Here is an 11,522-nt window from a genome sequence, read left to right as displayed (position 1 = left end):
AAAACCATCCATTTTACCTATGTTAGCACTAAAACGATATGTACTTAGCTTACTTATGTAAAAAAAATGGCATAATTAGCTTAGTTAGCTGATAAACGATCCATTTCACCTAATTTAGCTCTTAAATGATCCATTTTACCCAAGTTAGCTCTAAAATGACCTATTTTAACTAGATTAGCTCCTAAATGATCCATTTTACCTACGTTAGCTCTAAAATGACCCATTTTACCTAGGTTAGCTCCAAAATGACCCATCTTACCTAGGTTAGCTCTAAAATGATGCATTTTACCCAAGTTGGCTCTAAAATGACTCATTTTACCTAGATTAGCTCATAAACGATCCATTTCACCTAGGTTAACTCCAAAATGACCCATCTTACCTAGGTTAGCTCCAAAATGACCCATCTTACCTAGGTTAGCTCAAAAACGATCCATTTCACCGAAGTTAGCTCAAAAACGATCCATTTCACCTAAATTAGCTCTTAAATGATCAATTTCACCTTAGTTAGCTCAAAAATGATCCATTTCACCTTAGTTAGCTAAAAACGATCCATTTCACCTTACTTAGCTCATAAACGACCCATTTCAACTAAGTTAGATCATAAATGATCCATTTCACCTAAGTTAGCTCAAAAACTATCCATTTCAACTTAGTTAGCTCAAAAACGATCCATTTCACCCTAGTTAGCTCATAAATGACCCATTTCCACTAAGTTAGCTCATAGATGATCCATTTCACCTTAGTTAGCTCATAAACGACCCATTTGAACTTAGCTCATATATGATCCATTTCACCTAAGTTAGCTCAAAAACGATCCATTTCAACTTAGTTAGCTCAAAAACGATCCATTTCACCTTAGTTAGTTCATAAACGACCCATTTCAACTAAGTTAGCTCATAGATGATCCATTTCACCTTAGTTAGCTCATAAACGACCCATTTCAACTTAGTTAGCTCATATATGATCCATTTCACCTAAGTTAGCTCATAAATGACATATATTTCTTGTTCTAGTCTTCTTCTTCTAGTCACCTATTTCTAACTTTCTTATTTGCCATTTTGCAAATTTCATTCACTTCATGAAAGCTAGCTTGCTATGATGGAGTGCTTGTTTTTTCTTTGATGAAACTTTGCATTGTATCTAGCTTGCTATGATGGAACTTGCTATCTTGATCAAACTTTGCATTGTAATATGTATATGGATGGAACAATGTGTATGGATGGAACTTGCTTATGTACGAATGGATGAAACTTAATTATGTGCTGGATATATGATATGTTTGCTGTTAAATAGCCCTGTGAAATATATCTATATATGTCATATATATTTGCTGTGAAAATTGTTGGATTCAGAAAAAATAAAAAAAAGAGCCAATATACAAGCTCTTTGCCGTCTGCCACCGACGGCAACAACCTCTTTGCCGTCAGCCGCGGATGGCAAACAAGACACGTGGCAGCCAACTGTGCTTCCTGGGAGCTGACCCATTTGGCCAGTTTGCCTACAGTGGCTGACGGCAAAGAGTAGTGACATCTAGCTGACATCATACGGCGGACGGCAAAGGCGGGACATATTTTGCCGTCAGCGGCGGACGGCAAAGGGATGCCATTAGCCACCTAACGGACTAACAGCGCAATTTTTGTCGTCTGCTTTCTTTGTCGTCTGCTGCTGATGGCAAAGGACCCTTTGCCGTCAGCCGCATAAAGCAGACGGCAAAGTAGCTGTTTGCCGGACCTTACTTTGCCATCCACGTTTGCCGTCCGCGGCGGACGGCAAAGACCTTTGCCGTCCGCCATTCATGCCTTTGCCGCCCGCCGTGGCAGACGGCAAAGTAGCTGATTCCTGTAGTGATTTGGCTTGAAAGTCATGCATCTTCACACATGATAGCTTATTTCTGAGAACACTTTTTAAAAATAATTACCGTATTACAAGTTCATTATTTTTCCTAGTAACTTGGACACATATAATGACACAATGCGAAGGTTTTCCAATTTTTTGATCTATTTGATTTTTTCATGTCTATTTCAAAATGCGGTCAAAACGACGGGCATGACCGTTCCTAGCTAGTGGTTGAATCTTGGAATTTTTTTTGCCGTTTCTCTGATTAAATAGATATTTATGTACCTACAAATAATTTTTGGAAAAATAAAGAGCAAACTATAAGGCAACTGCAGTTCAAATTTGACCCGCTTCCAACTAAATCGGCGAAAATTTGTCTTTTTCACGAGAGGTGGACCAAAACTTTTGACACCCAACTGTTTGGTCAATTGTGTATTAAATATGGCCTAATATTTTAGAAAAATTATTTGGTCCAATTTTCAAATAAATATATGGTAGGTCCTTCACAAAAAAACTCATTTTGTGCACTTGAAAAATGGAAAATGAATTTTTCGTCCAAAGAAAATGAAAACTTCCTTAGGCAACATTCTTTGCCATTCCAAGATACACCCTTGTGTGCAATATTAGATCATTTGAACAAACTATGCCATGAATGTGGCCATAAGATTGATCATTTGGCTTGTAAGCCATGCATTTTCACACATGATATCTCATTTCTAAGAACACCTTTTAACAATAATTACCGTATTACAAATTTACTATTTTTCCTGGCAACTTGGCCACATATAATGAAACAGTGCGAAGGTTTTCTATTTTTTGATTTTTTGAATTTTTCATGCCCATTTCAAAATGCGGTCAAAACGGCGGGCATGACCGTTCCTAGCTAGTGTTTGAATCTTGGAAAACTTTTGGTGTTTCTCTGATTAAATAGATATTTATGTACCTAGAAATGATTTTTGAAAAAATAAAGAGCAAACTACGAGGTAGGTGCAGTTCAAATTTGACGCACTTCCAACTGAATTGGCGGAAATTTTTCTTTTCCATGAGAGGTGGATCGAAACTTTTGACGCCCAACCATTTGGTCAATTTGTGCATTAAATATGTTCTGGTATTTTGGAAAATTAATTTGGTACAATTTTGCAACAAATATATGGTAGGCCCTTCATGAAAAAAACTCATTCTAGGCACTCGAAAAATGGAAAATGAAATTTTCAGCCAATGAAAATGAAAACTTCCTGAGGAAACATTGTTTTCCACTTGAAGATGCCCCCTTGTGCTCAATATGAGGTCAGTTGAACAAACCATATCATGAATGCTACTATAAGATTGATCATTTGGCTTGAAAGCCATTGATCTTCACACATGATAGCTCATTTTGTGAACACTTTTTTTGAAATAATTACCGTATTACAAGTTTATTATTTTTATTGGTAACTTGTCCACACATAATAACGCAGCGTGAAGGTTTTCCAATTTTTTTTATTTTTTCATGCCAATTGCAAAATGCGGCCAAAACGGCGGGCATGACCGTTCCTCGCTAGTGGTTGAATCTTGGAAAACTTTTGGTGTTTCTTTGATTAAATAGATACTTATATACCTAGAAATGATTTTTGGAAAAAATAAAGAGCAAACTATAAGGCAATTGTAGTTCAAATTTGACCCGCTTCGTGCTGAATCGACGGAAATTTGTCTTTTTCACGGGAGGTGGATCAAAAAATTTGACACCCAACCATTTGATAAATTGTGCATTAAATATGACCTAATATTTTAGAAAGATGATTTGGTACAATTTTGCAACAAATATATGGTAGGTCCTTCACAAAAAAGCTCATTTTAGGCACTCGAAAAAAATAGAAAATGATTTTTTCATCAAAAGAAAATGAAAACTTTCTTAGCCAACTTTGTTTGCCATTTCAAGATGCACCCTTGTTCACAATAAGAGATCATTTCTTTTTGAATTTTTCATGTGAAAAAGTAGGAAAAAAACAAAAGGAAAAACACAATTATATGTGCTCTATTCTCATTGATGGGTTTAGTTGTCACACGGATTGATGACATGGCGCCCATCCATCCATCCAAATCTCAACCTCTCCATCCAGCCATCTATCTATAGAAAAAAAGAAAAGAGGAAACAAAAGAAAAGGGAAAACCACAGCCCAAACCGTAACCCGCACCCGCACTCCACCTCCCTCGGCTCCTCGCTGTCGCCACCTCCTCCCAGATCCCCCTCTCGCTGACCCAGACCTCCCCCTCTGCCCCAACCTTAGATCCATCTCCAACCCCGCAATCGGCCTCCCCCATCCCTGCCGTCGCCGACCTCCTCATCTCCCCAACCTAAGATCCATCCATCCGCTGCCGCCCCGCCCCCTTCTCCCCCAGACCAGGCAATCTCCTCTCCTCACGCAATGGAGAGAGAGGCGCCGCCGCCTAGCAAGAACAGCATCGCGGCTGGCTTGCTCGCCGGCGCGTGCATGCGTGCTTCGATGCACGGTGCTTCGTCGAGCTGGCCGGACCGCGCGCACGAGACTAGAGCATGGAAGCCATGGGGTCTTCATCGGGGGAAGAGGAGGAGGAGTGCGTGCTGCCGAGCAGGCACCCGAAGCTGGTGAACGTGGCGCCGTGCCGCAGGCCGACAGGCCGGGCCGTGGTACGCGATGCCGGACCTCAGGCTTCGCGGCCACCGCTTCGCCGTCCCACTCGACCACTCCTTCGCCGGCTCCCCCTCCGCGCCACACATCACCGTGTTCACCCGCGAGGTCATCACAGGTACATCCCGCTTGCTCCCCCCTTGCATCCCGGCTACCCCCTCTCCACTCATGGTCATGGGGTTAGGGGATAAGATGGCCCCGCACATCCGTTGCAGGGTTGATGGGCAGGTTTTGAGTAGAATCATGCGCACTCGTTGATCGCTCCCCCTTTTTTTTCAAATCCTCTTTTATAGGATGAATACATCCTAGGATTTGCCTAGAGACCAGGAATCTGTGGTATATAGCTTAGGAAGTAAGAAGGAGAACCTTTTACATTGTCCGCTGACACTATCATGCTAAAACGCACAATTCCAGCTTGGTTTACTGAATCCTCGATAAGGCGCCGCGGGTGTAACTGTAGAGACACTGGGCCAAGTGTATGGATACAATGCCCATGCGTGGAAGAACTAAAATTAAGTTAATGTAATGCATCCAACATCATAGGCTTGGAATACTGCGTGCTAATTTCATGTTTAGGGAGCATGCTTAAGTTACTATTGTACTGTTCTTTTATGTCCTGCATCCACATGACTGTTTAAGTGTATCATTACAGGTGGGAAAGAATTGGTCCATTTGCCTTATCTGGTGTACCTACAATGGGGGCCTGGATATGAAAGTCCTGGCCCCATCGAAGCGAGTGGTTGGTGAAGAAGGCATGCGAAGAATACCGTGTGTTATTGCTCGATCAGGTACATTCCAACTTCTTCAGCAAATGCTCTGTACTCTTCGTTTTTGCACCCATCTTGCTCTTCCTTTGCTGACATTCTTTTTTACTTTCTAGCGAGGAATAGGACTGTCAACACCATTGACAACATCATCTCTTTCTCAAATAAAATCTGTAGCAGAGCAGGTGGAGTATCTGAAGCATTTCAGGGCAGATAACATAGTTAAGGATGAAGAGTTTATTCATGAGCATCTTGTACCATATGCCAAGGCTTGGACAATTCTTGGACAGGTATAGCTGACCCATGGCTTTTAGTGGACATGTTTCTTAATTTTTGGTGCAAAATATGATATGGCTGGCTCTCATAAGTTCAGTCTAACTAGTAGCTCCAACAGTTGAACAAACAATCTCAAGAAGGTCAAGCCAAGACTACACATACGATCTATCCTCCATTATGCGAGCCTGCACGTTCCCGTTCCATTTACATCAGGTCATATATAGTATTGCTAAGTAGTTGTTGTTAGGGACAGTAATACATGGACTTCAATTAAGGTTTCCGATTAGTATTATGCTGCTACTAATGTGCTATTTATAGCTATAGTTTGACACTATTAATTAGGCTTGCTGGGCATGTCATGGTATAAGCCTTTGTCTTTTTTAGCATCAACAAATGTTTATCTACTGTAAAGTACTATTAATTAGGCTTGCTTCCTTCTGTTAGTGCATCTATTGTTAATTACACTTCAAATGTAGTGTATATTACAATTATAATTCAACAGTAAGTGTATTGTTAAACTTATTACATTGTCAACCACAATTTACACTGTAGAAATACTGATGCTTGCATGCTCTTTTCCATAACTGAACAGCCAGGCTGTTGATCCACCTTGTTGCAGTCAACAAAGTAGCAGACGGACATGCCGGTTGTTGGTGCACTGCTGCATAACACTGATGCATATGTATGCGACTTGGTCGCCGGCGGCGGTGTCTTGGTTCAGTGTCAACATCTCATCTACAGAGTATATGTACGCGACTTGGTCGCCGGTGGTGGTGTCTTAGTTTGGTGGCAAGCAATAATTTATTTGTGGGGATGCCCTCTTAATTTAGGCATCTGATTGCACTTCCCTCTTAATTTAGGCATCTGGTTGCACTTCATTGTTAAAACATGAGAGCAGGGGTCAGGTGTTGTAGTTCTTTAGCCATTTCTATCTGCATTTGGTTCTCATGATTTACCAAGGGTTTGGGTTCATTGACGTTGTTGGCTGATCTCTCATATGATTTACCAAGGGAAGGTTTTTGTCTAGCCATTTACTTGTGTGATCAGCACCCTAATCCCATTGTCCTCTATTTGGACCTGTAAATCAAAGCTTGTTTGTTGCATATTGTTTTAGACATTTCCTTTAGTAATATCAACAAACAGAATTAGTTGTTTGCATCAGGTTGGATCATTCTCAATTATAATTTGAGTTCTAAGTATGTAGTATCTATAGTGCTCTTGTTGTATTATAGTCAGAATTATACCATGTCAATGAATCATGTGTTATTTAGTTGGTTGAGCAGTATGTTTAGTTTTCTGATGATTGTTCAACTCGACACTCTGAATAAATAAGTAGCTGACCCTATTGGTTCTTTCTTTCTTCAGGGCTACGACTTGATGGGCACGTGGTGGACTTATGTAATAGTGACTTCATTTGATGTGTGTATTTCTATTAATTTTAAGCTTCTGTTGCTGTGAAAATGTACCTCACTGACCGTCTGTCTATTCATTGTGTACTTCTTGCATGAGGAGGTGACTAGTGATGCGGCGCGCGAAGCAGTAGTAGGGGAAGGGGGTCTCTTGCTCAAGGAGGCGAGGAGTAGGGGCATGCCCAGCTAAAAGCCATGTCCTGCTCGTGGGGCAGGGGCAGGAGGGGTCTGCTCCTCTGCTTCCATTGCGATCGCGGCAGGTAGCTCCTCCATCTCCCTCCCCCTCTTCCTGTGCTCACTACTTCTGCTGCTAAGTTGACAAATATGTGATGCACTTGTCCCAAAGAATTTTAGAGGGATCTGTATGAACAAGTCATGTTTTTTTTATTTTATTTTATTTAGGTTTTTAGTTACCAAACAGAGAGAGAGAAGATGAGCTCCTGCTTGGATTTTTTTCTGCCAACACATGATTTGTATGTATGCAATCATCATCTTGCATGTGCGAGCTGGTTCCTTGCTTGGGCATCGGGTCAATGACCAAGTGATAGTGCCAATTTGTTGTGGTGGCGCTCATCTGGCCATTGATTTCTTGCTAATAATTAGGTGATAAAGAATGCTGCAGGTTTATTAGGATGTGGCTGAAACCATTGGATGGCCTTTGTGGACTTGCTATCAATACTGGTGTCATGTTTTGTTTCCTTTTTGGACATGTTACGGTTCAAATGTTGTTGTTGTTTAGTACCAAGTGCTTAACTTAACTAAGCTTGAGCTGATAAAACAACTCTTAAATTAATGAATTCTTGTTTTGTGAAACTTCAATGTTGAGCTCCTCACCTTGCTGAGCCATGTATGAGGCTGGGTAGTTCAACTCTAGTTTTCTTTCTAACTCATTCATATATATATGGTGGAAATTGTGCAGGTTCCATGGTGCCAAGTGCCCTCTGGCCATATTGAACTGGAACTCTAGTACTCCCTCCGTCCCATATTGTAAGACGTTTTTTCACACTACACTAGTGTCAAAAAACGTCCTATATTATGGGACGGAGGGAGTAACAAGTAGATGTTGCTACCGTACTCAATATTTTAAGTTGTTTTTTTCTTTTTTGAGAGAAGTGTATTAGGTTGATGAGATTAATTAGCTCAGTGGGCTAAAGTAGCAACAACAACAGCCACGCTTTGCCATCCACTTTATAGCTGGATTGTACTAACATGCTTAGATAACCTTGTACGCATAGCTAGTCCATTTAATACAAATGGTTATCTATTGCTGCTGCAGGAGCAACGTTGCTGATGGCGATGGGTACGTGATGGCGGCTAGTGTGGTGGATGACCCAGAATATGTGGCCTCGCAAGTGAACATGTATGTAGCTTTCCTCATCAAATGCTTCTGTTTCTGCCTCAGCTACTAAGCCAATAAACACCAAATCTGGAATGAGAAAGAGGATGAGGCCTACTTGATTGGTGTTTTAACCATTTCGTCATCCATGATGTGTGCATTGATTCCCACGAATTATAACCTGATTTGATGCTACCTTGTCTTTTTTTTAACTTGCAAGGATTAAGGATGTAAAGAAAAGTAATTTTGTGTCTCGTAGAGAATTGTCTTTATTGTTGATAGTGCTGTGTAAATAGAATAACTGATTGTCTTTTGTAACTTAATTTCCTTGCATTTTCAACTTGCGAAACATTTATCACATCTTCTTAAGTGTACCATAATGCATATTTTGTTTACCTTTTTAGATCTGTTCTACCGCTTACATTTAGTGTTGCCATTGAAGTTGTTTGGTTCTGGCCTCAGCAGTAGTACACTCTAATGCATGTAGCTTTATGTTCACTCTTTTACAGGAGCTCTAGGCCTAATTTTTGTGAAGTGTGAAGTGAAAGTGCAACTATCCCTATGCGGTTTTGGTAATTAATAACAACATATAACTCATTGAGCTAATGCTATTCCAAGACTATTATTTCAGGAAAGCTCAATGAATGGCACGGCATGGATGATGAAAGTGGACCCCTCAAAATACTAAGGACAAAGGATTGGCTCAAGCTCAAAAGCTCAAGACTCTTCATTTTACATTTTAGTGATCCAAGATCACATTGAGTCTATAGGGAAAGCCAATACTATCAAGGAGGGATGAGGTGTTGCTTAATGAGCCTCTTGCTTCATGTGCTTAGTGATATGCTCCAAAACCCTCAACTACTTTCCCACATCCACAAATGACCTAAACCCAAAGCCAAAATCGGTCACACTGAAACTTCCTATTCGGCGCCACCGATTCCAAAAGTCATAGCCACTGCCACAAACCCTAAGCAAATCGGTCTTACCGATAGGGATCTCGGTCTCACCGAGATGGGATTGCAATCTCTCTGTTTCCCTTCGTAACGTTTCGGTCTAACCGAAGTGAGCGATCGGTCCCACCGAGATTGCAATGTAAACTCTCTGTTTCCTTTTTGTAACATTTCGGTCTCACCAAAAAGAGCAAATCGGTCCCACCGAGTTTACCTGACCAACTCTCTGGAAAGCTTATTACCAAATCGGTCTCACCGAGTTTGTGTAATCGGTCTTACCGAGATTATGTTATGCCCTAACCCTAACCGAATCGGTCTCACCAAGATGCATGTCGGTCCCACCGAAAATCACTAACGGTCACTAGGTTTACTAAATCGGTTCGACCGAGTTTAACAATTCGGTCCCATCGAGTTTGGTAAATTGTGTGTAACGGTTAGATTTTGTGTGGAGGCTATATATACCCCTCCACCTCCTCTTCATTCATGGAGAGAGCCATCAGAATGAACCTACACTTCCAACTTACTATTTCTGAGAGAGAACCACCTACTCATGTGTTGAGGCCAAGATATTCCATTCCTACCATATGAATCTTGATCTCTAGCCTTCCCCAAGTTGCTTTCCACTCAAATCTTCTTTCCACCAGATCCAAACCCATTGAGAGAGAGTTGAGTGTTGGGGAGACTATCATTTGAAGCACAAGAGCAAGGAGTTCATCATCAACGCACCATTTGTTACTTCTTGGAGAGTGGTGTCTCCTAGATTGGCTAGGTGTCACTTGAGAGCCTCCGACAAGATTGTGGAGTTGAACCAAGGAGTTTGTAACGGCAAGGAGATCGCCTACTTCGTGAAGATCTACCGCTAGTGAGGCAAGTCCTTCGTGGGCGATGGCCATGGTGGGCTAGACAAGGTTGCTTATTCATGGACCCTTCGTGGGTGGAGCCCTCCGTGGACTCGCGCAGCCGTTACCCTTCGTGGGTTGAAGTCTCCATCAACGTGGATGTACGATAGCACCACCTATCGGAACCACGCCAAAAACATCCGTGTCTCCAATTGTGTTTGAATCCTCCAAACCCTTCCCTTTACTTTCTTGCAAGTTGCATGCTTTAATTTCTGCTGCCTATATACTCTTTGCATGCTTGCTTGAATTGTGTGATGATTGCTTGACTTGTCCTAAAGTAGCTAAAATCTGCCAAACTCTAAAATTGGGAAAAGGTTAAGTTTTTATTGGTCAAGTAGTCTAATCACCCCCCCTCTAGACATACTTCAAGGTCCTACAAGTGGTATTAGAGCCAGGTCACCATTTGCTTTGATTTCCATAGCTTTTGGTGGTCATAGCCTTTGTTTCACAACCTAGGAGAGTATGGCGTCTAGCGAGGGAAATTATCACCGTAGAGGTCCTTACTTTGATGGTACTAGTTTTGCTAGTTGGAAGCATAAGATGAAAATGCATAATCTTAGACATAACCCCGCCGTTTGGGCAATTATTTGTATTGGCTTGCAAGGTGAATTTTTCAATGGGAGAGAACCGAACTGTGAAGCTAATGCGGAAGAATTGAAGATGTTGCAATACAACGCTCAAGCTTGTGATATCATCTTCAACGGATTGTGCCCCGAAGAATTCAACAAAATCAGCCATCTTGAGAATGCAAAGGAAATTTGGGATACTTGATTGATATGCATGAAGGTACCGAGTCCGTCAAGGAATCCAAGTTGGATGTGCTCCAAAGTCAGCTTGACAAGTTCAAAATGAAGGATGGTGAAGGTGTCGCTGAAATGTACTCTAGGCTTGCTCTTATCACAAATGAGATTGCCGGCTTAGGGAGTGAAGAGATGATCGACAAATTCATCATCAAGAAGATTCTAAGAGTACCGTGTGCACATTGATTCAAATGATGCCAAACTACAAAGATCTCAAGCCAACGGAAGTCATTGGAAGGATTGTTGCTCATGAGATGTCACTCAAGGATAAGGAGGAACTTCACAACAAGTCAAGTGGTGCCTACAAAGCCTCAAGTGAAGCCCCCACATCATCAAGTGAGAAACCAACCTTCAATGAAGAATTGAGCTTAATGGTGAAGAACTTCAACAAATTCTACAAGAGTAGAAGCAAAGAAAGAAGCTCCAAATCAAGGTCTTACAATGACAAGAGATCTTCTAGTCGAGAGCGCAATTGCTACAATTGTGGTAGACCCGGACACTACTCCAATGAGTGTACGGCACCCTACAAAAGAAGAGAAGATTCTCCAAGAAGAAGGAGCAAAAGAGAAGAATCACCACCAAGAGAGAGGAGGAGTAGAGATGA

General features: G+C 41.4%; 1 long non-coding RNA gene across 6 annotated transcripts; it reads left to right on the top strand.

The window, feature by feature from the left end:
• The first annotated feature begins 4,016 nt into the window (after positions 1-4,016).
• LOC119277471 lies at positions 4,017-8,958 on the top strand. 6 transcript variants are annotated; one of them, XR_005137143.1, is made up of 7 exons: positions 4,017-4,602; positions 5,137-5,272; positions 5,365-5,538; positions 6,117-6,272; positions 6,890-7,193; positions 8,210-8,293; positions 8,901-8,958. It is a non-coding gene; the product is annotated as an uncharacterized LOC119277471 (long non-coding RNA). The 6 variants fall into 6 exon arrangements; XR_005137142.1 differs by having other exon boundaries at positions 8,779-8,910; XR_005137140.1 differs by lacking the exon at positions 8,901-8,958 and adding an exon at positions 5,643-5,737 and having other exon boundaries at positions 8,210-8,609.
• The last annotated feature ends 2,564 nt before the right edge of the window (positions 8,959-11,522 follow it).

This window comes from Triticum dicoccoides, chromosome 3B (genome assembly GCF_002162155.2).
Source record: "Triticum dicoccoides isolate Atlit2015 ecotype Zavitan chromosome 3B, WEW_v2.0, whole genome shotgun sequence".
Lineage (NCBI taxonomy): Eukaryota > Viridiplantae > Streptophyta > Magnoliopsida > Poales > Poaceae > Triticum > Triticum dicoccoides.
The sequence above is the reverse complement of the archived record's forward strand: the minus strand, read 5'-3'. Positions and strand labels throughout refer to the sequence as shown.